This window comes from Globicephala melas, chromosome X (genome assembly GCF_963455315.2).
Source record: "Globicephala melas chromosome X, mGloMel1.2, whole genome shotgun sequence".
In the NCBI taxonomy this organism is placed as follows: Eukaryota; Metazoa; Chordata; class Mammalia; order Artiodactyla; family Delphinidae; genus Globicephala; species Globicephala melas.
The window spans coordinates 7,114,204-7,141,919 of record NC_083335.1 but is presented as its reverse complement, the minus strand read 5'-3'; the positions used below and the strand labels follow the sequence as shown (position 1 = coordinate 7,141,919).

The window sequence follows — 27,716 nt, the reverse complement described above, 5'->3', positions numbered from 1 at the left end:
ATGTTTTTTTCAGAACCCAGACTTATGTGTGGTTATAAATTATGTCATTTTTTATTAATGTATACTTCACATACAATAAAAATCATACTTTTGGTGTACGTTGCTGTGAAATTTCACAAATGTACATAGTCATATAACTATGGCAACATTCAAGGTATAAAAGAGTTCCATTACCTCAAAAAATGTCCCCATTCCCATTGATAACAAATATCTTCTCCCACCTCCATGTGCTGAAAGCTACTGATCTCTTCTGTCCCTAAGTTTTGTCTCCTCGAAAGTGTCTAATTTTGGTTCTGATTACTTTGAATTAGCTAATGCCATTCAGATCCATGCGTGTACCTTCAAGGAACATGGATGAATGAGTTAACTACCAGTAGTTAGCTCATTTTTATGGCTTAGTAGATTCCAATGTATGAATGTATCAAAATCTGTAAATGTATCAAAATCTGTTTAACTATTCCCCAGGTTAGGAATATGTGGGTTATTTCCAGTTTTTTATTATTACAACCAAAGCTATGAACATCCATGTGCAAGTTTCTGGTTTATATATGTTTTAATTTTTCTTTGGAAAATACTTAGGAGTAGAACACCTGGGACATATAGAAAGAGTATGTTTAACTATACAAGAAACTGTCAAGCCAATGCCCTTCTGAGATTGCTCTATTTTCCTACCAGATGCAGAAGATAATCATGAAGGTAAAAATAGCCCTTCTGTAACAACTACCACTTCTTCAAGAAAGCCACCATTTCAAGGGGGCCAACACTATTCGGCCATTGCCACAAGCTGAAAGAGAAAGTGAATCAAAATCAGCCAATTTAGGACCAAGAGACTCAGGAAACTGAACCACATCAAGTGGAGCCAGTAACTATCATGTGCGGGCCAGAGACCTCAGAACTATCTACTGTATTTCCAGAGGTCTGAAATTGTCAACCATGTAAAGGCCAAATATTACAACAACAGAATATATAAATGGTGATGATTAAAATAAAATTAACAAGTTAGGAAAAGTCCTTCTTTCCAGGGGATGTGTGTATATCTTCATGATTTCTCTGACGATGGGAAGAAGGGAAGGAAACGGGACAGGCAGGTGTGTGAGAAGGGAGAAAAATGGAGTCCTGCAGGGTTGAGGACCACAGCAGCAGGCCCACAATTAGCCAGACATTGGGGATAAGGACTGAGTGAGGGCTGAGCACTGAAGACAGATTCCTCCTAAACACTAACACACAAACAAGGTTGTGGTGTTTCCACCTGTGTTTGGGGGTGAGGATGACATTAGGGCCCAGCTTACCAGAACCCAGATGGAAAGAGGTTTTTGAGGTGTGAAAGGTGACAATGACACTCCTGAAAGACAGGCAGACAAAGAAATTGCCAACAGGTGACCTACCTCCTACTGATGTTTGTTGCACCTCACAGTATGTTGTAAGCATCTAAAGACCTTCAGAGGGAACAAAAAATTCACTGTATCAAAAGTCACCCGCAGCACCCCCAAAGACTAAAATAATGGGAAAAAATGTCAGAGGACACAACGTCAACATTGATTACTCTACTTTCTTGCTAAGACACTTGCTAAGACACTTACATACACCCATATGTACACTCAAACACAACCAGCCCAGGCAGAGCTGATATTTACCCTGGACAATTGTTTGGAGCACAGAGGGGTTGCTCTGCTTTCCATCTAGGCTGGTGTTGCCTGTGGTGATTACAAGGTAGCAGAAAACTAGGCGGGGATTAGAGTCCACTGATTGAGAAACTCAGGCTAATTTCTTGTGGAACAATCTAAGGTGGATTTTATTATGAGTCAAATCAGTTGCTTAGAATAGGTTTTTGATAAAGGCATCAATAATAATGGTACAGTGAAATCAGAGAACACTTCCAAGGATTGAATTTTAAAATTTTGTATGCCCATGAAATATTATATTGAGAAAATAAAGCCTTTATGGGCCTTTAGGGACTTTTAAACAAGAACATACATGCAAGAAAAAATGAAACTTTCCAGTATCACTAAATGAATGAGGCTGAAGTAGTGGTGAAAATGTGGCTGTTTACACATAACTACAATACTTTATTAGCACTGATGGAGAAAAGAAAGCATATAAAAGTACATTTCATGCATAGAAAGTACCTTATTTTTATGACTAGTACTGATGCATCCACTTCTATTAGCTCTTCAGTTTCCTTTAAGTAGAATCAGAGAGGAAAGCTTGTTAGTGGAATTCTGCCACTTAAGTATATAAAATAAAAATGTCTTTGGAAACGAGCCAGATCTTTGAAGTTTCACTCTTTAGTCCAGACCGGTAATACCAAGGCGAAGAATTGACCTTGACCTCAAAATGCCACCATTTTAAAAAGGCATGCCTGGTATTTTAGTATGAAATAATCCTCACCTGCAGAGCAAAAGGCAAGGAGACTGAAAACTATTTTCTGATATTTTCTTTTCCCCACATCATAGCTGCAAAGTCATAATAAATCTGGCTTTCTAGATGGTTGGAGAACTGAATTGGATTTGATGAAGTGTTACCCTTGGGGCCAAAGGCTTCCTTTTTGAAGTCTCTTAAAATATAATTATCTTAGCTTATCACTCACTATGTCATAAGCATTATGCTAAGCATTTTATATACACTAGCTCCCTTAATCATAACAATCTCCTCATGAGAGAGAAACTCATTAATTTTATCCCCATTTAACAGATGAACATAGTTGTGTCAAATAAGGTAAGTCACACCACAAATCCAAACTAACAGCAAATCCTGTTGCCTCTACTTTGAAAATTAATCCAGGCTCCCACCATTTCTCAACATCACTACTGCTACCATCATCATACAACACTTGGTAACTATAATCGTCTTTTACCTAGTCTTACAATAATTTTACCATTTTCCAGTCTGGTTACTGAAACCAGAAGGGCTGAATGACATCCACAAGAGAATATAGCTGCTTATTACTTGAACCAGAACAACAACACATGTATTGCTACTCATTTCCAACACTCTGAAAGTTTTCTTTAACAACACGATGCTTGTTTCTAAACTCAGTGTTAATGTTTGAATGAAAAAAAAATGATCTCATGTGCAAGGCTGCTGCTAAAGAGATGATTTTTGCTTGAGTGTTTCCTTTGTTTTTTTGGGTGGGGACATTTTTATGGACCGGCAATCGTACTTTTTAAAAAGAATTGTTATTGATATACAGATACCCTATCAAAGATTCAGAATGAGTTGGTAGGAGGTATGTGCCTGAATGTTACTATCATGAAAACAGGGATAATTGAAAACAGGCTATTGTGAGGTCAAACAGATCTTGGAAGCAATTATTTTCTGTATATACCCCAAAGTGCCCCAGTTTTTAATACTCAGTTATTAATAGATGCCTATAGAAAAATTAAATGAATGTACATTACAGTTAAAAGTTGGAAGAATATTAAAATCCATAGTATAAATGTATTTTATAGAAGTGCTAATTATAATATGGATACATTTTAAAGCTTGGCATGCATTTATTTATTTTTCTAAATTTCTCAGGCCTCTCTCGTCTTGCTGCAGGGCCAAAAGCCTCCACAGGCCCACAGTGGTTCCCCTGGTCCTGGTACCGCCTGCTACACCCTCACCACTCTCCAAGGGGTCCTAGTGCCACAGGTCACAACACGGCTCACAGGGCCTGAGTGCCCTCCCCTTGGAGGTCTCCTAGGCCGCGTGAGGAATACGGGAAATGAGCCACATATGTAAAATATATAATTAAGCATTCAACCACAGCAAACAGAAATTTTTAATCCAGAAACCCATTTTCAAGATAGTCATACTACTGGAGTATAAAGCGAACTCTTCTGTTTTGCTTTTGTGCTTCATAATTCGTTTGTGTTTCCTTGACCCTGCTACAGTTTATAATACTTTGTTGTCAGAGTTTTCTAAATGTCTGACCCTGGTTATTTTAAATTGAATGACTACTCTTGTCCACCAGAAAATGTTTTGTCATCAAATCCTGTGTGGGCATCACATTATATTTTAATCACTTTTTAGGGTATTATCTAAATACAACAAAAATTGGTAAACCATGAGTTTTCTAAAACAAGTGGGTGAAAACATAAATACCAAACAACTTCCACAGCTGATATCCACTTAGGAAACATGATTTTAGAGAGAAAGGAGTAATTTAGAGAATTATGATTTGGTTACATATGCTAATTAAACTGTGGTTTCATTTAAATCCTTTGTTAGTAGACCGAGGTTAACCATCATGTAAGAGTGTGAAATATCAGAATATAATTTCATATAATTTCCCAACTACCCAAAGAATTATCTCCAAGGACAACTGGCATCTGCTGAGTCATTCTATTCTTCCCTTCAAACTGCTCGAGAGAATTGTTTGAGAAAAAAATTAAATAGTGATATACAAAGGAAAAAGTCACTAAACTAGAAGTGAGAACACCTGGATTCTAATCTCAGCTTTGCCTTTTAATATCCAGGTTAACTTAGTTGAATTATTTACCTTTTCTAAGGCATAACTTTCACGCCTTTAAAATGGGTACACCAATCTGCCTTATTATAAACAGTATTAAGAGTATTTCCAAAAGCTTCCATATTAATGGGTTAATGGGATGTGTGAGGAGGAGTGAATATGATACCTAAAGAAAAAACAAACAACTCAGAGTCCACCTTCAGCACATATTGGTACACACTGTAAGAGAAAGAATTGGAAGTGAGAGTGGGTAAGGAACATAAAGGGACCTAACTACTAAGAATTGTTTCAATGGCTACAAATTGACTTTTGAAAGCACCTCGTTCATCAATTACAAAACAAGCAGGGCACAGTACTTTTCTCTGACACTAGTGACAGGACTCCAACCCAGTTACCTGCTCTATATGAAGTACAGCAGGGCAAAACATACAGCTGAACGTGAAAAACATTTTATTAATATAATCAATCTTATAAGAACTTTGCACTCTATGATAAGAGAAAAGAGTAATAGCAACAGCCAGGAGAAAAGTTAAGGGGTCAAAGAAAATACTCTATTCGTGTTAATTTGGGTCAATCACAGACCTAGACATCTCTCTTATTTTCCTAAGATAAGCAAACATAAAACATAACAAAACCAAAATGATGTCTTGTTATCATAGGTCTTGTATCATATCGTAGGTCCCATAGCATAAAATTGAGTTGACCATAACAAAGTAGATAAAAAGTATATTAGTGCATGAAAAAGAATATGTATTTTTACCTATATCTCCTCTTCTAGCTCAGTATCATTCAAGAGAGCAAGGGCACAATTAAACTAAATGAAAATGAAGGAATAAGCAACAAGATAAAATTTAAAATTAAAGAATAAATGAGAGGTAAAAATTAAAACTGAAATGGAATAAATAATACACGAATTTCTAGAAATTAAAAATTGTATATAAGAATTCCCACATAGAGGAGCCAGTGTGTCAAAAGACTAAAGCAGTGTTTTGGAAAACAAATGCAAGGAGCTTCCTGAGCATTCAGACAAAGAGTACAAATAGGTGCTAATTGTTTTTGTTTTTGTTTTTTTTCAATCTATTGCTATGTTACGAATTAACTCAAAATGCAGCAAATTTAAAAATGCACACATTCATCATCTGACAGAATCTGTGGGTCCAGAAACTGGGAACAGTTTAGCTGGATCCTCTGGGTCTATGTTTCTCACAAGCTGCAGTTAGGCTCTGCTCTCATCTAAAACCTCAACTCAGGAAAGTTTCACTTCCCAGCTCATTTCCTCACAGGCTGTTGAACTGAGGCCTCAATCCCTCACGAGCTACTATCCAGAAATCTCCTTTGATTCCTTGCCAGGTGGGCTTCTCCACTGAGGATCTGACAATGGGGCAGTTGACCTCATCAGAATGAGAATTGCTAGCAAGATGGAAGTCACAGTCTTTTGTAACGTAATCATAGAAGTGACATCCCATTACTTTTGCTGTAATCTCTTTTTTAGAAAAAAGCCTCTATGTAGAGCCCACATTCAAGGTGAGGAGATTACACAAGAGATCAGTATCAGGAGGTAGGGTCTTCAAGAGCCATGCCAAAAGATGGCTTTCACAGTAATAATTCTAGTAAAGATGATAACAATAACTACAAACACATAAATAAATAAATAAAAGCAACACACTATCAGAAATAAATGGAACAATATTTTCAGAAATTTGTAATTCAACAGCTGGGTATATGACTATAGTTTTCATATATTTAGGCATCAGAAAAGCAAATGCTCATAATTTTAACCAAAGTATAATCAAATGTTGACAAATTATGACCAATCACTTAAAATCCTAAGTTAAAAAAAAAGAGATGTAATCTAACCAACATAGAAGCAAATTAAAACTAAAAGCTTATAAATGGGAAGGGAGTGGTAAAACTATCTTGGCAATCAACATAGAAACCATTTATACCTGCAATAAAGTTAGAATCTGAATATATTAGTATGGTTGAAATACAAAATGTAAAATTATTCTTCGAAGAGAAGGTAAATAATGTAAAACAAATAATTTTAGATAATCTAATAGTTCCAAAACTCCAAATTATATAAGAAAATAATTAAATACAAGAAGCATCAGAAAAAATTTAAAATGCTAAGTTACTTATTTCTGTAGGAAGTAGATAATGCATACCTGTATTTTGACTTTGTAGTAAAAAATATGTAAGTTCAAGGCTGTTTTGAAAAAAGTGAGTATGATTAAAATGTGGTAAGAATATATTATCCAATTTATCCAATATTTTTTTGGATCCAGCTCTTAAGGAAAAGGAAATAAAAGCAAAAATAAATAAATGGGACCTAATGAAATTCAAAACTTTTGCACAGCAAAGGAAACCACTGACAAAATGAAAAGACAACATACTGAATAGGAGAAAATATTTTCAAATGATATGACCAATAAGGGATTAATATCCAACATACATAAACAGCTCATATAACTCAACACCCAAAAAGCAAACAACCCGATTAAAAACTGGGCAGAAGACCTGAATAGATATTTTTCCAAAGAGGAAATGCAGATAGCCAACAGGCACAAGAAAACATGCTAAACATTGCTAATCATCAGGGAAATGCAAATCAAAACCACAATGAGATATCACCTCACACCTGTCAGAATGGCTATCATCAAAAAGAACACAAATAACAAATGTTGGCGAGGATGTGGAGAAAAGGGAGCCCTTGTACGCTGTTGGTGGGAAAGTAAATTGATACAGCTACTGTGGAAAACAGTATGAAGTTTTCTCAAAAAACTAAAAATAGAACTACCATATGATCCAGGAATTCCACTCCTGGGTATATATGTGAAGAAACACTAAAACACAAATTTGAAAAGATACATGCACCCCAATGTTAATAGCAGCATTATTTAAAATTGCCAAGATATGGAAACAACCTAAGTGTGTGTCTGTGTGTGTGTGTTTGTGTGTGTACACACAATGGAATACCACTCAGCTACATAAAAAATGAAATTTTGTCATTTGCAGCAACATGGATGGAGGGCATTATGCTAAGTGAAATAAGTCAGACAGAGAAAGGCAAATACTGCATGATCTCACTTATATGGGGAACCTAAAAAATACAAGCTAATGAATATAACCAAAAAAAAGAATCAGACTCACAGATATAGAGAACAGACTAGTGCTTACCAGTGGGGAAAGGGAAGGGGGGTCACAACACAGGGGTAGGGGATTAAGAGGTACAAACTATTATGTATAAAATAAATAAGCCACAAGTATATATTGTACAACACAGGGAATATAGCCAATATTTTATAATAACTATAAATGGAGTATAATCTTTAAAAACTGAATTACTATATTGTACATCTGTAACATATAATATTGTATAGTGACTATACTTCAATTAAATTTCAAAGCATTTGATAATACTAAAAATAATAAGAGCATAGAGGCAGCATAGAAAGGAAGAATGAAACAGTCGATGACTTTAAAAGAAGTTAGTGGTAAGGAGGCATAAAAATAAAATTCATAAAATTGAATTACAGAATTTTTATCAAAAATAGTAATACTGAATACAAATGGATTAAATTATGCTACTAAACAACAAAGTCTCTCATACTAGAAAAGGACTAAATATTACATGTATATGGTGTAATCCAATTTAAAGTCAAAGGTTGGGTGCCATGCAGGTTGTTCTCTACACTAAAACTTTTTATCAATAAAAATGAAAAATGTACTAGAGAATGGACTTGAGGATATGGGGAGGGGGAAGGGTAAGCTGTGACAAAGTGAGAGAGTGGCATGGACATATATACACTACCAAACGTAAAATAGATAGCTAGTGGGAAGTAGCTGCATAGCACAGGGAGACCAGCTCGGTGGTTTGTGACCACCTAGAGGGGTGCGATAGGGAGGGTGGGAGGGAGGGAGACGCAAGAGGGAAGAGGTAGGGGAACATATGTATATGTATAACTGATCCACTTTGTTATACAGCAGAAACTAGCACATCATTGTAAAGCAATTATACCCCAATAAAGATGTTAAAGAAAAAAAGAATGGCACTCTCTGATGCAGCCAAGGAGAATAAAAAATTATAAAACTTTTCTGGAAAAAAAATGAAAAATGTCAATGAATGAATCCCTGACCCATAAAATAAGATAAAGAACAAAAAAGTAAGTCAATAGTAAGTACAAAAAAAAATTACTAAATATAAAAGAAAAAGCCTGTGAGGTAAAGACTATATCTAAATAATACATCAAAATCTTGTGCTTTTTTTTTTTGAAAAAAACCCAGAAATCACTAGATAAGATGATCAATAAAACATGAAGAAAGCACAAAATTGCAAAATGATATGACAGGAAAGAAATAACAATTGAAATAGAGAAAAAAAATTAAAACTCAAAAGAGACTAAGTTGCAAACATCTTTGAAAATATGTTTAAAAACCTAGATGAAATGGGTAATTTCTTTGGGAAATACAGATTACCAGAAGTTATCTTATTTGTTTAAAAAGCTCAAGCAGACCAATTTCCATTGAATAAATAGAGGAATTTATTAAGTAAGTGCCCCTCCCCGCAAATAAAGCACGAGGGCAAGGAAGGTTCTGAGAAGAATTATAGCAAATCTTTAAAGACCAGATAATCAAATGCTCTAGAAATTATTCAAGAGGATTGAAAAAAATACCTTCTGTAATTCTCTTTAGAACTAAGTATAACATGGTCTAAAGCAGAAAGAGTAAAAAAGAAAGACTACAGACAACATCACTCATGAATACCAAAGCAAAAATATTAACAAACAGAATCCAATACCACATTAAGAAAACAATACACCATAATCAACCGGGATTTGTTCCAATAATGCAAAGTTGGTTCAACATTAGGCAAACCATTAAAAGCATTACTACATTAATAATGAAAAGACATATTACTATTTCCATTGATCCTGAAAAGGCATTTTACAAGCCGCCAACATAAAATCAGATACTGGCTTTAGGATATATAGATAAATATATTCTAAAACCAGTATCTTATTTAATAGGAAACATTAGCATTATTTCCATTAAGATAAGAAACAAGGCACAGATTTCCGCTATATCACCTACTGTTTCAATTTGTACTAGAATGATTAGTAAATTTAATTAGACAGGAAAAAATCAATTATATATAATATATAATAGTACATGATGAAGAATAAAACTACTTCTATGTGTACTTAGAAATTTTAAGAGAATCCATGATTAAACTAACTCAAACAGTAAACAAATTCAGTAAAATAGTAAGATATAATATTAACATAAAAATCAATAGTCTTCAAAAACAGGAACACTAAATAGGATATAATGACAGAAGAAACCCGATTCACAGGAATAAATGGACGATTACTATCCTTGGGGATAAATTTAACAAATAATATGCAAACTTACATGAGGAAAAATTTTAAACTCTCCAGAAAGACTCAAATGGAACAAATAAAAAGGCACCTATCATTCCTGGATAAGGTAATTCTATGTTAAAAGATGAGTATGCTCATAAATTCATTTATAAACTCAATATAATCCCAATAAAAAATATCCACAAACTACTCTACAGTGTTAGACAAATTGATACTAAATTTCATATGGGGAAACAAGCATGCAAGATTAGCAAGGAAACACTGAGAAAGAAAAAGTATAAAGAGGGGATGAGCCCTACCAGACATTAAAGCAAAATATAGTGTCTAATTAAAGCAGCTTGGTGTATGAATAGAAAAATAGACTAATGGAATAGAATGGAAAGTTCAGAATTATATCCAAGTATATATGAAAATTTAGTATATGAAAAAGATAAAATTACTTTTAAATCTCCCACCATAAACAAGAATAAACTCTAGATGAATAAAGTATCTAAAGTAAAAATGATAATAGTAACAATAATAACACCACAATAAGAATACTAGAAAAAAGGCATGGGTGCATTCCTCTTTAATCTGAGTGTTAGAAAAAAAACTTCTGTGACTCAAAACCAAAGATTTAAAAATTTGACCATATACATACATATATACACATATATAACATGCAATAAACACCATTTGAAAAGTTAAAAGACAGCAAAGGAATAAAGCCCAATAGAAATCTGGAGAAAAGACAAGAACAGATAATTTACAGCCACACATATACAGGGAATATAGATACTGCCCACATAATCCCCAAAGTAGAAAAATGCAAATTAAAACAATACTGCTATCTCATTTCTCACTTATCAAACTGGTAAAAATTTTCAAATGTATCAACAAATCTTGATGAGGCTGTGGGAAAACACTGTTGGTAGGAATGCAGACTGGCAAGACCTTTCCAGAAAGAAATCTGGAAATACTTAAGAAAACTAAACATGCAATTTATCTTCTGACCCAGAAATGTGACTTGTTGGAAACTACCCTGAAGATACACTTCCAAAAATACAGAAGACATATTTACAAGTTTATTGATTGCAGCATTGTTTGTAATTGTAATGTTTAGGAAATATAGGAAATCATCTAAATGCCTTTCCCTAGTAGAGAATTTGAATAAACTATGATACCTCTATGTAATCCTAATGCAGCTGTAAAAATAAAGAATGATACCCAGGAAGTTCTCTGGTGGTGCAGTGGTTAAGAATCCACCTGCCAACACAGGGGACATGGGTTCGAGCTCTGGTCCGGGGAGATCCCACATGCTGTGGAGCAACTAAGCCCGTGCGCCACAACTACTGAGCCTGAGCTCTAGAGCCCGTGAGCCACAACTACTGAGCCTGCGTGCCACAACTACTTAAGTCTGCATGCCTAGAGCCTGTGCTCTGCCACATAAGAAGTCACTGCAACGAGAAGCTCGCACACCACAACGAAGAGCATCCCCCGCTTGCCGCAACTAGAGAAAGCCCATGGGCAGCAACGAAGACCCAATGCAGCCAAAAGTAAATAAACAAATTAATTAATTAATTTTAAGAAAAGAATGATTTCCTTCATATATTAATTTTAAAAAGCAAAGTGCAAATAGAGTGTCTTCAGTAGGCTACTCTCCATGTAAGAAAGAAGGCAACATAAATATGCATTCATCTGCTTATCTGTGCAAAATAAATACAAAAAAGTTACATCAGAAACTAAAGAAATTAAGTATTGGGAGAAGGTGCAAAGAAGGAGAGAATGGGAATGAGTTAGCAGAGATGAGGAACAAATAACATTTATGTGAACATTTCTCTAAGCATACATTTTTGTATAGTTGTATCTCTTAAAGCCATAGTAATGTTTCACAGTTTTCTGAAGTAAATGAACAATTAAAACTAATATGAATGTGTGGGGAAATAAAATGGAATACAAACCAGAGCAAAGAAATATATTGATATTAGAAAGAACCACACAGAAGGGAGTAATTATATTGATAAACAGACACAGAAAGAGCTTTGTAACAAGAACACATATTTTTGTCTGCTTAATATTTAGTTTGAAATATTTTCTCTATCAAATATATCCTTAAAGTCTATTTTTACATTCATGAATTCATAAGAATTCTAAGGAAGGCCAGGATAAATTTTTCAACAAGTTTGATAGATTTTTTTTTCAGAACAGACATTTCATTTACATGGACCATCTTAAACCAATAGCTAACATAGTATATCTGGATATTGGGGTCACATCACAGCTGAATTCATGCCTAATTAATACTAAATATATAGTGACTGCTTACTAAATGCCTAAAACTCTTCTAAGCACGTTATATGTATTGTATTAACACAGTTCACACTCACAGTAGCCTATTAAGTAAATACTATTCTTCTCCTTCTCCTTCTTCTTCAAGTTTTACAGATAAGAAACCTGAGGCAAAGACAGTTTATTGATTTGTCCGCAACTAACAGGATAAAAGTAAAAATCAGTTGCTGGTTACGTATATTTACAAGCCAACAGTGCCCTAAAAGACTTTCCAAATAAATTATTTTCTCCTAAGTGCTTATACTATGACCCTGTAATTTTTTTTTATCCCTTCACTAGCCACTCTCTCTTTTGAAGCCCTGGGTAAATTCTAGTAAATTCTAAATAAGTTTATGAATGAGATAATTAAATTTCTTTATAATTCATTTTATGAACACAGGACCTCTGCAAATATTGGTGAATTAGACTAGGGATGGGGAACTTACTTGATTTGGTATAATCATTATGATGGCTAATTTTATGTGCTAACTTGAGTGGGGTAAGGGAAACCCAGATAGCTGGTAAAACATTACTTCTGAGTGTGTCTGTGAGGGTGTTCCCAGAAGGAATTACCATATGAATTGGTAGATCACCCTCACTAATGTGGATCGGCATGATCCAACTCATTGATGGCCTAGACAGAATAAAACGGTGGAAGAAGACTGAATTTGCTCTCTGCTTGAACTTGGACAGCCATCACCTCTTGCCCTTGGACATCAGTGGCTCCTGTTCCTCAGGCCTTCAGGTTTGGACTTGGAAATACACCACTAGCTTTTCTGGGCTTCCAGCTTGCAGATGGCAGAAGATAATGGGCATGAGACAACCTCTCATACTAAATTACCTATCTACCTATTTATCTATCTACCTTGCTATCCATCTATCTACTATTGGTTCTGTTTCTCTGGAGAAACCTGATTAATACTGTCATATACCACTTATAGTCTACATATTTTATAGTAGAAAAAACTGGACTTGTATTAAGACAGAGGAATGATTTCCAGCTCTGTACTTAAAAACTTTATGACCATGTAAGAGTAACTTAAAATGTCTGAGCTTTACTTCTATCATCAATAAAGTGAAAAAACATCTGCCTCACAGATAGCATTTATAATGCATACATCATGGTGCTTGACCTATTATTTATGCTCAATGAATCTAAATAATATAAAGCCTATTTAATCTCAAGACTTGACTTCTGTATATCCTCTTAAGGATTTATCTCAAGTCTTCCATCCCATTTCCCCCACCAATATATAATCAACAAGTAGTTAATTTTCACTACAACCCATTTAATTACTATGAAAAAACTGGATATTAATGCAAGATTTTTGATCAGTTATTTCTGTTTTGCCTGTTTTTGTTTGTAGTTGACCAGCAGACTTGCTGAATTGTTCTCATTACTTGATAATGTTCTAGGAGATATGGTGTAACTCTAACAGGACTTCCTTTTGACTACACTGTTTTTACCTCTGTTCTGATTCAGTTATTTCATTAAAAGACAGCCTTCAACATTTTTCCTCAGGTAGAGGTTTATGGGTGGTATACCCTCTGAATCCACACATATGTAAAAATATATATTTTTAAATTTTACTCTCCAGATGACTGCTGTTTGGGATGGGTACAGGATTTTGGAATCACAGTCTTTATCTTCTACCGGCTTGTAAAGAATGTCCTAGTCACTTCCTGCTTCTTGTATTACAGTTGAGAAAACCAGTAAGACTCTGAATCCTTTGTAAACTACCTTGGAAGTTTTAAAGATATTGTTACATTATTGGAATTCATAAATTTCCCTAGGATATCTCTATGTGTATACCTTTTCTCCCTAGGAGCCCTTTCAATTTGCTGGTTCAACTAAGCCTTTTCACTCATGAGTCCCTTCAGTTTGCTGACTCCAGTCTTTCGGTGAAGCTAAATTTCTTCTATCATTTGTTTAATTCATATATTTCTTCCAATTGATCCATTTTCTTCTCCCGAAACTTTTCATTTTCCTGGATCTATCTATATAAGGTTTCTTATTTTCCTCTTCATGGTTTTTGTTTTTATCTGTTTTAGATTTTCTTCAACTTGATTTTTTGGTCTACTAATTCAGTTCAGTCTTCAGCATTGATCATATTCTTTTCCATTTTGTCAACTGCAATTTTAAATTCAAAATCATATTCAAAAGAAATTTTTGATATATTCTAATTGTACCTCTTTAAGAGCTAACTTCTGTCTTTTTCATTAATTCTATTTAAATGGTGATCTTCTGTATTGAAAGTTATATTGACTTTCTTCCCTCCTGTTACTGAGACCCTATAAGGGAGTTATCCTTCTCATTTCTAAATCACAGTTTTCTATTCTCCTAGAACCCATAAAAATCGGCTAGAGGGTCTTTTTTTAAAAAAAAAATCTTTATTGGAGTATAATTGCTTTACAATGGTGTGCTAGTTTCTGCTGTATAACAAAGTGAATCAGCTATACGTATACATATATCCCCATATCCCCTCCCTCTTGTGTCTCCCTCCCACCCTCCCTATCCCATCCCCTTAGGTGAACACAAAGCACCAGAGCTGATCTCCCTGTGCTATGCGGCTGCTTCCCACTAGCCATCTATTTTACGTTTGGTAGTGTATATATGCCCATGCCACTCTCTCACTTTGTCCCAGCTTACCCTTTCCCCTCCCCATGTCCTCAAGTCCATTCTCTACACCTGCATCTTTATTCCTGTCCTGCCCCTAGGTTCTTCAGAACCATTTTTTTCTTTTTAGATTCCATATATATGTGTTAGCATACAGTATTTGTTTTTGCTAGAGAGTCTTTTTGAGAAGTGGCAAATAATCCAGTGGCAGGAGGCAGTGGTTTTGTGGGTCACCACTGAATGAACAGGAAACCATTAGGCAACCTGCTGAGATGTGGGGATGAAAAATTTATGCTTCCGGGTTTCTTGGAGATACAAACCAAATTTTAGGAGTTGAAAAGAAAGAGCAATTTCTTCAACTGACCATATTATTTAAAAGAATTGCCTTTTCAATATGTATAATGGACAATAAGTTGATATAATGTTTATCACAATTCTCAGGAAAGAAAGATTAAACACTGTAAAGGCAGGAGAGGAGAATTCAAAGAGAAGATAAAGAGGCTTTTTATGTGCTTTCTTCCACAGTAATCAACCACAGACACAGGCAATGTCCTTGAACCACCCTTCAGTTCATGCTTCCTGGATTTCCTCTGTCTGATGTTGAAACCTGGCTACCTTTTTGTTTAGCTGAAATTCCCCTCATGTACCAGGAGCAATTCTTCTAGGGCAGAAACATCCCACCCCAATCAGTTTCACTGGGTTCATCAGGGATTGGGAAGGACACTCAAATACTATATGCAGCAAATTAGTAAACATACAAGTTTAGTTCTTTGAAGGGATTCATAGACTGAGGTCCCTTAGAAAACCCTCAAACACTGGTCTTTGTCTTCAAGCTCTGAGGAGAGGCAAATCTTCTCTTCTGCTGCTATTCCCTCTACTCTCATCTGGCAGTCTCCAGGACTGTCTCTGTCACAAAGATCTCAGAGAACCTTCTACCTTAGTTGGACTCTCCAGGCTCTACAAACATGGTGATTCTACTTGCTGTTTCATTCCAGATACAAAGTCAGAAGGAAAAAGGAGTCAGTACGTGAGGATCCACCTTCCCATGCCATCCAAAAGGGTAGGGGATACAGAAAGAAAGGCAACAGAGAATATTCCTTTGTCAGTGAAATGCTCAAATTCAGATCCTTACTCAACTCAGTGAGACTCTATCATATTTATTTTTAAATATGAAAATGGTATCAGGGGAAAATGCTATTGCTTCAGACTGAATGCAGGTATGTAAGTAGTCAATATCACTGAAACCAAATTAACCATGAGATTCAAAATACATTTTAAATATGTTTATGATAAACAGTCTGCCGTGACTGAACCTATTCATTTATACTGAAATGACATATTGCTGCACTAACCAATTACACATAAGAGCATTAATGGTGCTAAGGAATTTCAGCTGTAAGCTTTACACTGAATAGAAAACAGAAGAAATGAACACAGAAGAGGTAGAAATAGGATATGTCCTTTTCATTTATCCAGCTAAAATTTAGTTTAGCTTTCCAGGGTATACCAGGTCAAAAAATATTTAACACTTGATTCTGCTGATTGACTTAAACTTCCCATTCCTTTCTATGGCCAGAAAATCACTTGCTTGGCAACCATAAAAAAAAAAAAAAGGAAAATAATCTGCTCAATGTTAATTGTAATTCACTGACCTCATTTTCTTTTGTTAGAAAAGTTCCAGCAAAACATGGATCACAGCCATGAATCAGGCCTGTACATTCCAATCAAGTTCCCTGGTTTTGACCTCCTTAGGGATAGGGTAGAAGAGGATGATGCTAAGACCCTAGAGAAGTCATACTGGGTCACTGACAAAACGCTTTTTTTAAAATCATTAAAATCCTATTGAAAAAGTACCAAAGGTAACTCAGTGGGGGAAATGACAGTCTTTTAAACAAATAGTTCTACATACTACATAGTTTTTGAAGGCATAGTTTTGAAGTTTTCAACGCCTACATGTTTTCTCACGAATAAAACCAAAGTGAGGCCTCACTGTCAGATTACCTGTATGTTCCCTTCTGAATCCACTGGATTCTGTGATTTAAGTGTGTTTAAACAAGGCTGTCATCAACAATCATCTTGACTTTTAAAAGTGTATTCTACTTCAGAATTATGTGTGGAATAAACACCTTAAAAGTGAAAAAATAAACAAATGGTTCTAGAAATTCCATGACCATATATACAAAAAAAAGAGAACCTATACACACACTTTACAATTTCACAAATATTTACTAAAACTAGATCACAGACCCAAAGATGAAATGCAAAACTACAATACTGCTAGTAGAAAACAGAGGAGTTTTTAAGATACAATACCAAAAGCACAACCAATGAAAGAAAATTGATAGTTGGGCTTCATTAAAAGAAAAAAGACCCAAAACTTCTGCTCTAAGAAAATTAAAAATTAAGCCACAGACCAGAAGAAAATATTTATAAAACACATATTTAGTAAAGGACTTGTATCCAAAATAGACATATTTAAAATCGAAAACAAGAAAACAACCCAATTAAGAAAAGAAAAATGACATAAACAGACACCTTACCAATGAAAATATACAGACTGCAAATAAGCACATGAAAAGATGCTCAAGATCATATGTCTTTATGAAGTTGCAAAGTAATCAACAATTATAGTCCACTAAACATTTATTAGAATGGCTAAATTAAAAAAAAAACCCTGACAATAAAAATTTCTGGTAAGGAGGTAGAACAACAGAATCTCTCATCCATTGCAGGTGGGAATCCAAAACAGTACAACCATTTGGGAAACAATTTTGCAGGTTCTCAAAAGCTAATCATAGTTTACCATATGCAATCTAGCAATTTTGCTCCTAGGTATTTACTAAACTGATTTGAAAACTTATACCTACATGAATAGCTATCTGCATGTGAATATTTATAGCACTTTTATTCATGATTGCACATATTGGAAGCAAAAAAGACATCCTTTAATAAGTGAATGGATGTACAAACTGTGGTGTACCCATACAATGAAATATTATTCAATGATAAAAAGAAATGACCTGTCGGGCAAGGAAGACAGGGATGGATTTCAAAGCCATATTGCTAACTGAAAGATGACTGTCTGAAAAGGCTACCTATTTTATTATTCCAATTATATGCCATTTCAGAAAAGGCAAAAATATAGAGACAGAAAAAGATCAGTGATTGCCAGGAGTTCAGAGAGAGTGGCTATGTTGAGTAGGTGAAGCACAGGAGATATTACCATCATGGAAAATCAGGTAACGAGTACATAGGCTCTCTGCATTATTTCTTACTGCTGCATGTAAATCTACAATTATCTCAAAATAAAAAGTTTGGGGCTTCCCTGGTGGCGCAGTGGTTGAGAGTCCGCCTGCCGATGCAGGGGACGCGGGTTCGTGCCCCGGTCTGGGAAGATCCCATGTGCCGCGGAGCAGCTGGGTCCGTGAGCCGTGGCCGCTGGGCCTGCGCGTCTGGAGCCTGTGCTCCACAATGGGAGAGGCCACAGCAGTGAGAGGCCCGCGTACAGCCAAAAAAAAAAAAAATTAATTAAGAAAACCAACCAGGTGAAACCAAGTTAATAATACATTTCATTTACCCCAATATATCTAAAATATCATCATTTCAACATGTAATCAATATAAAACAGTAATAAGATGTTTTCCATTATTTTGGTATAAGCCTTCAAAGTCTGGTGTATATTTTATATGGATAGCATATCTCAAATCAGATGCTCAGTTTCCTCGGGAATGCTTGATCTATGCTTGATCTATATTTACATTTCATAAAATTTAATGTTGAAAAATTAGATTCATATGTTCAAGTTATCCCAAACATACTTAAATACTTCCAATAATTGAAAGTTACCAAAAAGGCATTTTCCTTTAATATCTCTATCCACATGGCCAAAACTGGCTCATCTCTTTTAGAAAAATTGATTTCACTTTGAAGCAAAAACTCATCGATTTCAAATTACATATGTCCAAGTGAATTAAATTCACTAATTCTTGTATCAACTCAGTATTATTAATACGGAATTCAAAGGGAGTATTTCATAAGTTGAAAGTACTTTCAGTGTACCAATATATACAAAATGTTCTTCACATTTGTCTTGTAGTTTTTGCAGTCAATGTATATAACGCTGTCTATTACAATTAATACCTTCGTGTTGATTCAGGATAGGAAAATGTGTAATGTCATTATTATTTATATAAATTCTGAAAAGTTTCTATTTGCGTATAAAATTGTGTACCTCTCTAGCTGCGTCACAAGCTTTTCCTTTCCTTGGAGCTTCAGTTCCATCTCATTGAGATGCAATGTAGTACTGGTGAGAAAATGTAAACCATAGCATCAATTTTGGCTTTGATTACTGAATATTTGGCAAGTATTCCCCCCCCCCTTTTTTTAAACATCTTTTTTGGAGTATAATTGCTTTACAATGGTGTGTTAGTTTCTGCTGTATAACAAAGTGAATCAGCTATGCGTATACATATATCCCCATGTCTAATCCCTCTTGCGTCTCCCTCCCACCCTCCCTATCCCACCCCTCTAGTTGGAGACAAAGCACCGATCTGATCTCCCTGTGCTATGTGGCTGCTTCCCACTAGCTATCTATTTTACATAAAAATATGGAACGCTTCATGAATTTGCGCATCATCCTTGCGCAGGGGCCATGCTAATCTTCTCTGTGTCGTTCCAATTTTAGCATATGTGCTGCGGAAGCGAGCACCCCTCCCTCTTTTTTAAAGGAAATCTCGAATTGAAGATAATGGTGGAGTAAATATTTGTAAAGCTCTTTCATGACTCAACCAATGAACGTTGACAAAGACCACAGATCATTACATTTGCTGTCTTTCATTACTTTTAAGAGTTCCATCAACTGGTGCTGATTCATAACATTGCAGTAATATACTAAACAACTTCACCACTGTACTTTTGATATAGAGTCTGCTTCAGAACATTGAGCAAAATAGTTTTAATATGTATCATGCTGGGAATGAAGTAATAAGAAAAACATCATCCCATAAATCCAGATTTTTTTTTTTTTTTTTTTTTTGCTGTACGCAGGCCTCTCACTGTTGTGGCCTCTCCCGTTGCAGAGCACAGGCTCCGGACGCGCAGGCTCAGCGGCCACGGCTCACGGGCCCAGCCGCTCCGCGGCATGTGGGATCTTCCCGGACCGGGGCACGAACCCGTGTCCCCTTCATCGGCAGGCAGACTGTCAACCACTGTGCCACCAGGGAAGCCCCAAATCCAGATGTTTTACCTGACTTAGCTGGAATACCATCTTTTTTTCTTATTGAGCTTAAATTCTTTTTTGATAAACGTAAAAGATTCAGATCTATCCCATGAGTTTTATTTCGTAGGCTTCAAATTGATATTTCTTCATAAATTTGGATGCACTTTGACACAAAATATATCCAAAGTGTTACCTGGGCAATGTCTCTTATATTACATGCAGTAGTGACCTCTGAGTTGAGACTGGTCCCAGGGGGTCTTTCACAGCACTATATGGGCTCCAAACCCAGAAGCATAGAGTAAAAAACAAGGGAGTCCAAGGTCATGATGCAGTATACCCTATATGACTGTAAATTTAATCCAAGAGCTCTCTAGTGATTATAGCTATCTGAAAATGGAGTGCATTGAATGGATAGATTGTGAAGTTTTCCATATCTGAAGTGTTCAATTAAAGTCAGAGTTTGGTAGGGATCCCACTTGTTCTTTTTGATTGTTACAGAATTTTCAGCAGTAGGCATAAAACTAGTAGTAGAATAAAAAATGGGTCTCTTCACCCCTGTCCACTTTATCTGAATACTAGTTAGAGACTGGGGATCTAGAGCACCAGGAAAAATTTCTCAAAGCATCCTTTTCCTTGTGGTATCACAGAGTACTTAATTCTAAACATCAACCATAATGATAGGGTCTAGACAGAGTATTGTTTCTTATGATTTTGAAAATAAATTGTCTCTAATTCTTTACCTATATTCATAACAATTGGAAATACATTTGCATGCATATTTGATCACGCTGCAAGTCTTCAGACTTCTTCATCCTTAGGAAAATACTTGAGGAGAAAAAGAAAAAGATATGTTTCACACCACATCCTATCAGCTCACAGTACCTAAATTCAATATACCAAATAAAGGCCACTCAAGGCAGTGAACACAGTTCATCTCCAGAGACAGGACTATCAATCAAATGATTTTGCTTCCTCTCCCATCCTTGAGCATCCTGGGACCTGGCTATCGGTCTTTAACAACAGCAACAAAAACAAATCTGCTTTGCTACAAAACCAGTGAAATAGTCGGATCCTACCTGTATGTGTTCTTGCCTGTGCAGTAACCTCTGACTCTTAGCTAGTCTACCAAACTGTTATCTGTGAGAGACAAGTATGTATATATACAAGGATGTAGGATACTGCCTGGAAATGAAGACACTAACATAATAGAAAATATTATCAGTAAATTCTACTTGACTATGGGTAGCTCACATTTCAGAACAGGAAATAGCTGTCATGGGCACTGAGGTGGAATATGTTTCCATGTTACTAATATTTTATCAGCTGGAAAGTCAGTCCCTTCCAGGTATACCCACAACCTAGTAAATGTCAAAGATGAATGTAAGAGACTTGGGGATTCTCTTCATTGCCTTTATTAGTATGCATTAGTGTTGTTTTTGTAGATAGGTTCACATTTTCAGTGACTCATCAAATATTTGATCGGGATACTGTTCAATACCTTCAAGTGAGACAAAGGAATAAAAGGCCACCTATGGCCTTGGTGTCTTTAGGGAATAAAGATAGAGAATCTGGCAAATTCTGTGTGTCCCTTAAGTTCATTATAAAACAAGTACTATTCACAAGCTGTTACACCATGAGCAATTTAGTAGAGTCGATATCTAAGCCTACACCAATTCTCCTGGTCCAATTATTGCTGTGTATCTATAGGTCATTCTTTTAATTTTTGAGTTTGTATATTTGCTGAGTGTTGAATCTCACAGGCATAGAAAGAGTCTTCTCCCTGGAATCCTCTCCTAATTTTCACCTCCCTGGAGAGGCTTCCTTGATGGCTTAGGCTTTAAAGCTCAGAAAGACTACAGCAACTTTTGTGCATGCCACATGGGTGCCATTTATCTTGTGCGGGCGCCCAAGCCATCTATCCTTTGGTAGACCTGGGACCGAGCACAGGGGACTGCAAGTAGGAAGTGCACAGCACAGGTGTGCTGTGCACTCAGCCTCTCACTGTTCTGGGGGAAGCATTCCGTTTATTGGGTAAAATAATTAGGGGGTGGAATATTATAATGAAAGAGAAAACTCTCAGATTTTATAATTGTGAATATATGAAATGCTGCCTTATCCACAGCCTACACCAGACCTATATGGTGATGTACTACTGCCATCCGTATTGCCAAAACAAATGTAAAAAAATAAACAGAACCCCTGCACAACATGATACTAGTACTGCATTTTAGAAACTGACAGCAGGCTATTTTTATCTTTAGCCCAAGCTGAACGCTGACTTCGCCTTGATTTCCCTCCCTTGGCAAGGGCAGAGACTACAGCTTAGCAGCCTCTCTAACCTCCCACAACCCAGTGTTTAACTTACAGATTTATATACAGTAATGCTCAGCGAATGCCTGCTAAATCAGTGGGCTTTAATGTAAGGTACATGTCCTTGGAGTACACAGATAATTTCCAAGAGGCCCACAGGCATGGCTACACCTAAGGACCCCAGTTTTCAGATCTTCCACCGCCTATGTACCCTTTCTAAAACTAACCTGCCTGAACACACCTCTGGTCCAGGCTCATGCTGGTTCTGCTTTCACATGTCCACTTCAAAATTGTCCTCCCGCTTTACAAAAGAAAGGCATCCAACTCAAAAATCTGGAATCTTACTATAGTGCCTTACATTATACTGATAGCCTCCCAGATGCCAAGCAAAAGGGAAATTTGCAATACAGTGAAACTTCCTTTAACAAAGAATGGTATTGAAACGTGGTATTTGGAGTTATCTTGGAAAGTTCTGAATCCAGATACATTGTAGAATGGGGTGGTAAAGAAAAAAAATTGCTTAACGAACTCTCTTCCTCCATATCCCAAGCATTTTCAAAGAATTGAGTATCAGTAGAGTTTTGTGAGAGCAAAACAAAGAGAGCATTGTTAAGAAATATGGATGGTGATGGTACTTTCAGATAGGTGACAAACTCAAGGTAACGCTTTGTGCCTTACCCATCTTAGATTTAGAATTCAGAAGTCAGATGCAGTCATGAAGAGTATATTAATACACTTATTTAAATTGGAAAAAAATGAAGTCAGACTTTTTCTGACAGTCTGATTGGTTTCATAATGAAGACTGCCGTTGATAATTAGTTTATTTGACAAGTTGATTGCCAAATTTTTAATAAGCTAAATCTGCATCCCCACAATTTTGAAAAAAATATATTTAAAACTCATGATAAGATGAATCATTTTATATAAAACATCTTTTATTTTCAAAAGTGGGTTGAAATTAACAATATTTTAATTCCTCAAAGCTTTCCAAGTATATAAAGGTTCCTATAAGTAAGGGAGGAATACATGTAACTAGGACCCATTTAAAAATTTTCAGAATAGTTACGAGCACACATATTCCATAAAGGCAGGGGTCTTTATTTTCTTTGGTTCACTGTTTTATTTTAGCCTACAACAATACCTGACACATAGTAGAAACTCAATAAATATTTGATGATAAATGAATAAAGTTTTCTGTATTCCCCTGGTACTGGTTCTCAGCATGTTGAAGAAAGAGCAGTATATCAACTTTTAGAATCTTTTTTTTACTCTTTCACAATTTTCCACTTGCAAAGTTGAACCTTTCACATAATTTAGTGCCATTTAGTTTTGTCTTTTTCTCCTGGATTTCACACATACTTTTTCTTCTTCTTTTTTGCGTTTAAGGGAAGGAAAGTTTGGTGATATGCCTCAATTCAATTAAGTTTTCTTAGAAATCCAAACTTTGGAAAGACTTTTATAGCTCCCATACTTATTAGAAAAATGAAGACAAAGGGAAATTCAATGACTTAAACTCACTGCTATTTCTAGTCAGAGTATACTGCTCTTGGCTGTGATCATAATGTGCTCTATAGTGAACGAATTGGCCTAACAACAATAGCATCAAAAAGAATTTAAAAAAAACAGGAATAAATTTAACCAAGGCTGTGAAAGAACTGTATGTTGAAAACAATAAGACAGTGATGAAAGAAACTGAAGACAACACAAACAGATGGAAAGATATACTACATTCATACACTGGAAGAATCAATACTGTTAAAATGACGATACTACCCAAGGCAATCTACAGATTCAAAACAACTCCTATCAAAATTCCAACGGCATTTTTCACAGAAATAGAACAAGCAATCCTAAAATTTGTATGGAACCACAAAAGACCCTAAATAGTTAAAGCTGTCTTGAGAAAGAACAAAGCTGAAGTCATCATTCTTCCTGATTTCAAACTATACCACAAAGCCACAGTAATCAAAACAGTATGGTATTGGCATGAAAACAGACACATAGATCAATGGAACAGAATAGAGATCAGAAATAAACTAATGCACATATGGTTAACTAATTTATGACAAAGGAGTCAAGAATATACAGTGAGGAAAGATAGTCTCTTCAATAAATGGTGGTGGGAAAACTGGATAGCCACATGCAAAAAAAAAAAAAAGAAAAAGAAAAAAATAAACTAGATTTCTATCTTACTCCATACACAAAAATCAAATCAAAATGGATTAAAGACTTGAACATAGGACCTGAAACCATAAAAGTCCTAGAAGAAAACATAGGGGATACGCTCCCATTGATCTTGGTGATGATATTTAGATTTGACACCAAAAGCAAAAGCAACAAAAGTAAAAATAAATAAGTGGGACTACATCAAATTAAAAGGTTCTGCACAGCAAAGGAAACCATCAACAAAATGAAAAGGCATCCTACAGAATGGGAGAAAATATTTGCAAGTCATGTATCTGATAAGGGGTTAATATCTAAAAAATATGTTTTTAAAAACTCACACCACCGAATAGCAAAACAAGCCAACCATCTGATTGAAAAATGGGCAGAGGAACTGAATAGACATTTTTTTAAAAAAGGTATACAAATGGCCAACAGGTACATGAAAAGGTGCTCAACATCATTACTCATCAGGGAAATGCAAAACAAAACAATGAGATATCACCTCACACCTGTTAAAATGGCTATCATCAAAAACACAAGAAATAACAAGTGTTGGTGGGGATGTGGAGAAAAGGGAGCCCTTGTGCATTGTGGATGGGAATGTAAATTGGTGCAGCCACTGAAAAACAATATGGAAGTTCCTAAAAATTATTAAATAGAGCTACGATATAATCCAGCAATTGCACTTCTGGGTATATATCCAAAGGCATTAAAAATAGGATCTCAAAAAGATATCTCACTACCATGTTCATTGCAGCATTACGCACAAGAGCCAAGCTATGGAAACAACATAAGTGTCCACAGACAAATCAATGGATAAAGAAGGGGTGTGTGTGTGTGTGTGTGTGTGTGTGTGTGTTTGTTTACAGTGTATGTATGTACATACAACAAAATATTATTCAACCTTGAGAAAAAAAGGAAATCTTGCTATTTGCGACAGCATGGATGGAACTTGAGGACATTATGCTAAGTGAAATAAGTCAGACAGAGAAAGACAAAACCACATAGTATTACTTATACGTGGAATTAAAAAAAGAAGTCAAACTCTTAGGAACAAAGAGTAGAAAAGTGGTTGCCAGGGGCCAGGGCAGGGGGTGGGAGAAATAGGGGGGTTGATAAAACGGTACAAACTTTCAGCTGAAAGATGAATAAGGTCTGAGGATCTAATATAAAACATGGTGACTACAGTTTGTTATAACACTATATTGTATAACTGAAATTTACTAAGAGAGTAGAACTTAAAGGTTCTCACTAAAAAAAAAAGCATAAATATGTGAGGTGATGGATGTGTTAATTACTAGACGGTGGAATTTGGCCTAACAGAAACAAATTCAAGCTCACTATTCTGATTGGGCTTGCTTCATATAGATTATTCAAGGGTCAAAAAGAATTATATTACATTTAAATTTTTTGGTTTAAAAACCAACAGCAAATCTTAAAACATCTTTTCTGATAACTAGGGTGAGATCTATAGAATTTTATAAGTAATGAAGGTTATATGCTTTGTTCATTTTGAAACTAAAAGTTTGTGCTCAGATATGAACCTGTTGTTTATTTTTCTTGTTTTGTGAAATCTGTTTTGATTGACTGCTTCTAGAATGAGAGCTGCAATAGATGTGCTCCATCAAGTTCAAGTCCATGTCTATATCACAGTCTTTTCCCAAGTTCCAAGCATAGGTTCTGACATAGGGATGAATCTCAAAAACGTGTGTGTGTGTATATATATATACACACACACACACACACACACACACACACACACATATACATATATATGTATATATATGCATATCCTCTACATGGCCCAAACCAGAACAGTAAAGATATTAAAATCATACAAGATGAAGAATAGTTGAAACTTAGTAATTATTATCCTGAAAAATAGAAAATTTATAGTTGATTGACAGCTTTTATCTTGTTATGTGAAAGATATTTGTTTGTATATGTCAACAGGATTCAAACAAATAATTAAAAATTATAAGAATTGTAAACCAAAAGGAAGACATTCCTAAGAACTCAGGCATATAACTAGAAACATTCAATTGTCTGTAACTAGAAAAATTCAAACATCCTTTTAAAGGATGCTGTAGGTTGTACTTATTTTTAAGAACAAAATTAGATATATTTAATGCCCATTATTGAACTAAAATCCCATAATCCTATAAATCCTATGATGCTACAGCTAAGTTGTGTTGAACATTTATTATACGTGTTCATCACTGACAGATAGTTTTACCTAGTTTTTTTCTTTAGACCTATGTGATAAACCTTATTTTCATCACTGTTTTACATATTAACAAACTGAGGTATTTAAAGTAACTTACTCATGCTACCACAGGCATCAGGTGGGTGAACTAGGTCTTGAAATACTTGAAGGCTACCCGCAATTTTAGATTGAGTAAAATAACTCTCACCTCTATTTTCTTCTTTTATTGCGACAACCAGGTACTTGGTGGTTGGGTACAGTAAGTTACCCTTACCCCTTTAGAACAGTGAACGTTCAAATATGTAAAGTCTACGGGCAACTTGTCTAATATTACAGTTAATTACTGGCATCAAAAGTGGATTTTCAACTCAAAATCCCCAACAGCCAGCAGGAATTTTTACAGTAAAAAAAGTGTAAGAAGTATGTGGAATCTAAAATATGACACAAATGAACTTATTTATGAAACAGAAACAGACTCATAGACATTGAAAACAGACTTGTGGTTGCCGAGGGGGAGGGAGAGTGGGGGAGGGATGGATTGGGAGTTGGGGATTAGCAGATGGAAACTATTATACTGTATATAGAATGGATAACAAGGTCCTACTGTATAGCACATGGAACTATATTCAGTATCCTGTGATAGACCATAATGGAAAAGAATAGGAAAAAGAATACATATATGTATAACTGAATCAGTTTGCTATAGAGCAGAAATTGACAAAACATTGTAAATGAACTATACTTCAATAAAATAAATTTTCCAAAAAGTATAAGAAAGAAACAAGCCAAACTCTCTAAATGGTTTTTTTTTTTGTAAATACAATGAATTCAATAACCCAATGACAGCTGATGTAGGAGAATTCTCTAGTTTTAGCAATTACAATATCCTCGCAGGGTTTAAGCCTTAAAAATCCCTGCCTCTAGCCATGATACATGAACTGAGACAGGAAGAAGGAATAATTGAAGGGTTTTGGGGAGATTTACATGACCAGCACCTGTGGTAAACTGTCCCATGGATTCTCAGGCTCAGTGAATTTTACATTATGTGAAATTTTAAA

The 27,716-nt window shown here is 35.4% G+C and overlaps 1 long non-coding RNA gene and 1 other non-coding gene across 2 annotated transcripts in view; both read right to left on the bottom strand.

Moving 5' to 3' along the window:
- Nucleotides 1-1,193: 1,193 nt before the first annotated feature.
- Nucleotides 1,194-27,716, bottom strand: part of LOC132594484 (uncharacterized) — a 75,572-nt gene continuing 49,049 nt past the window's right edge. Inside the window, exons 2-3 of the long non-coding RNA XR_009560658.1 lie at nucleotides 2,127-2,179; nucleotides 1,194-1,436 (exon numbers count right to left, since the gene is read on the bottom strand). This is a non-coding gene — a long non-coding RNA (uncharacterized lncRNA). The remainder of the gene's footprint in view (nucleotides 1,437-2,126; nucleotides 2,180-27,716) is intronic.
- On the bottom strand, nucleotides 19,360-19,466 carry LOC115847362 (U6 spliceosomal RNA). Its single transcript, XR_004037286.1, has one exon. It is a non-coding gene; the product is annotated as a U6 spliceosomal RNA (small nuclear RNA).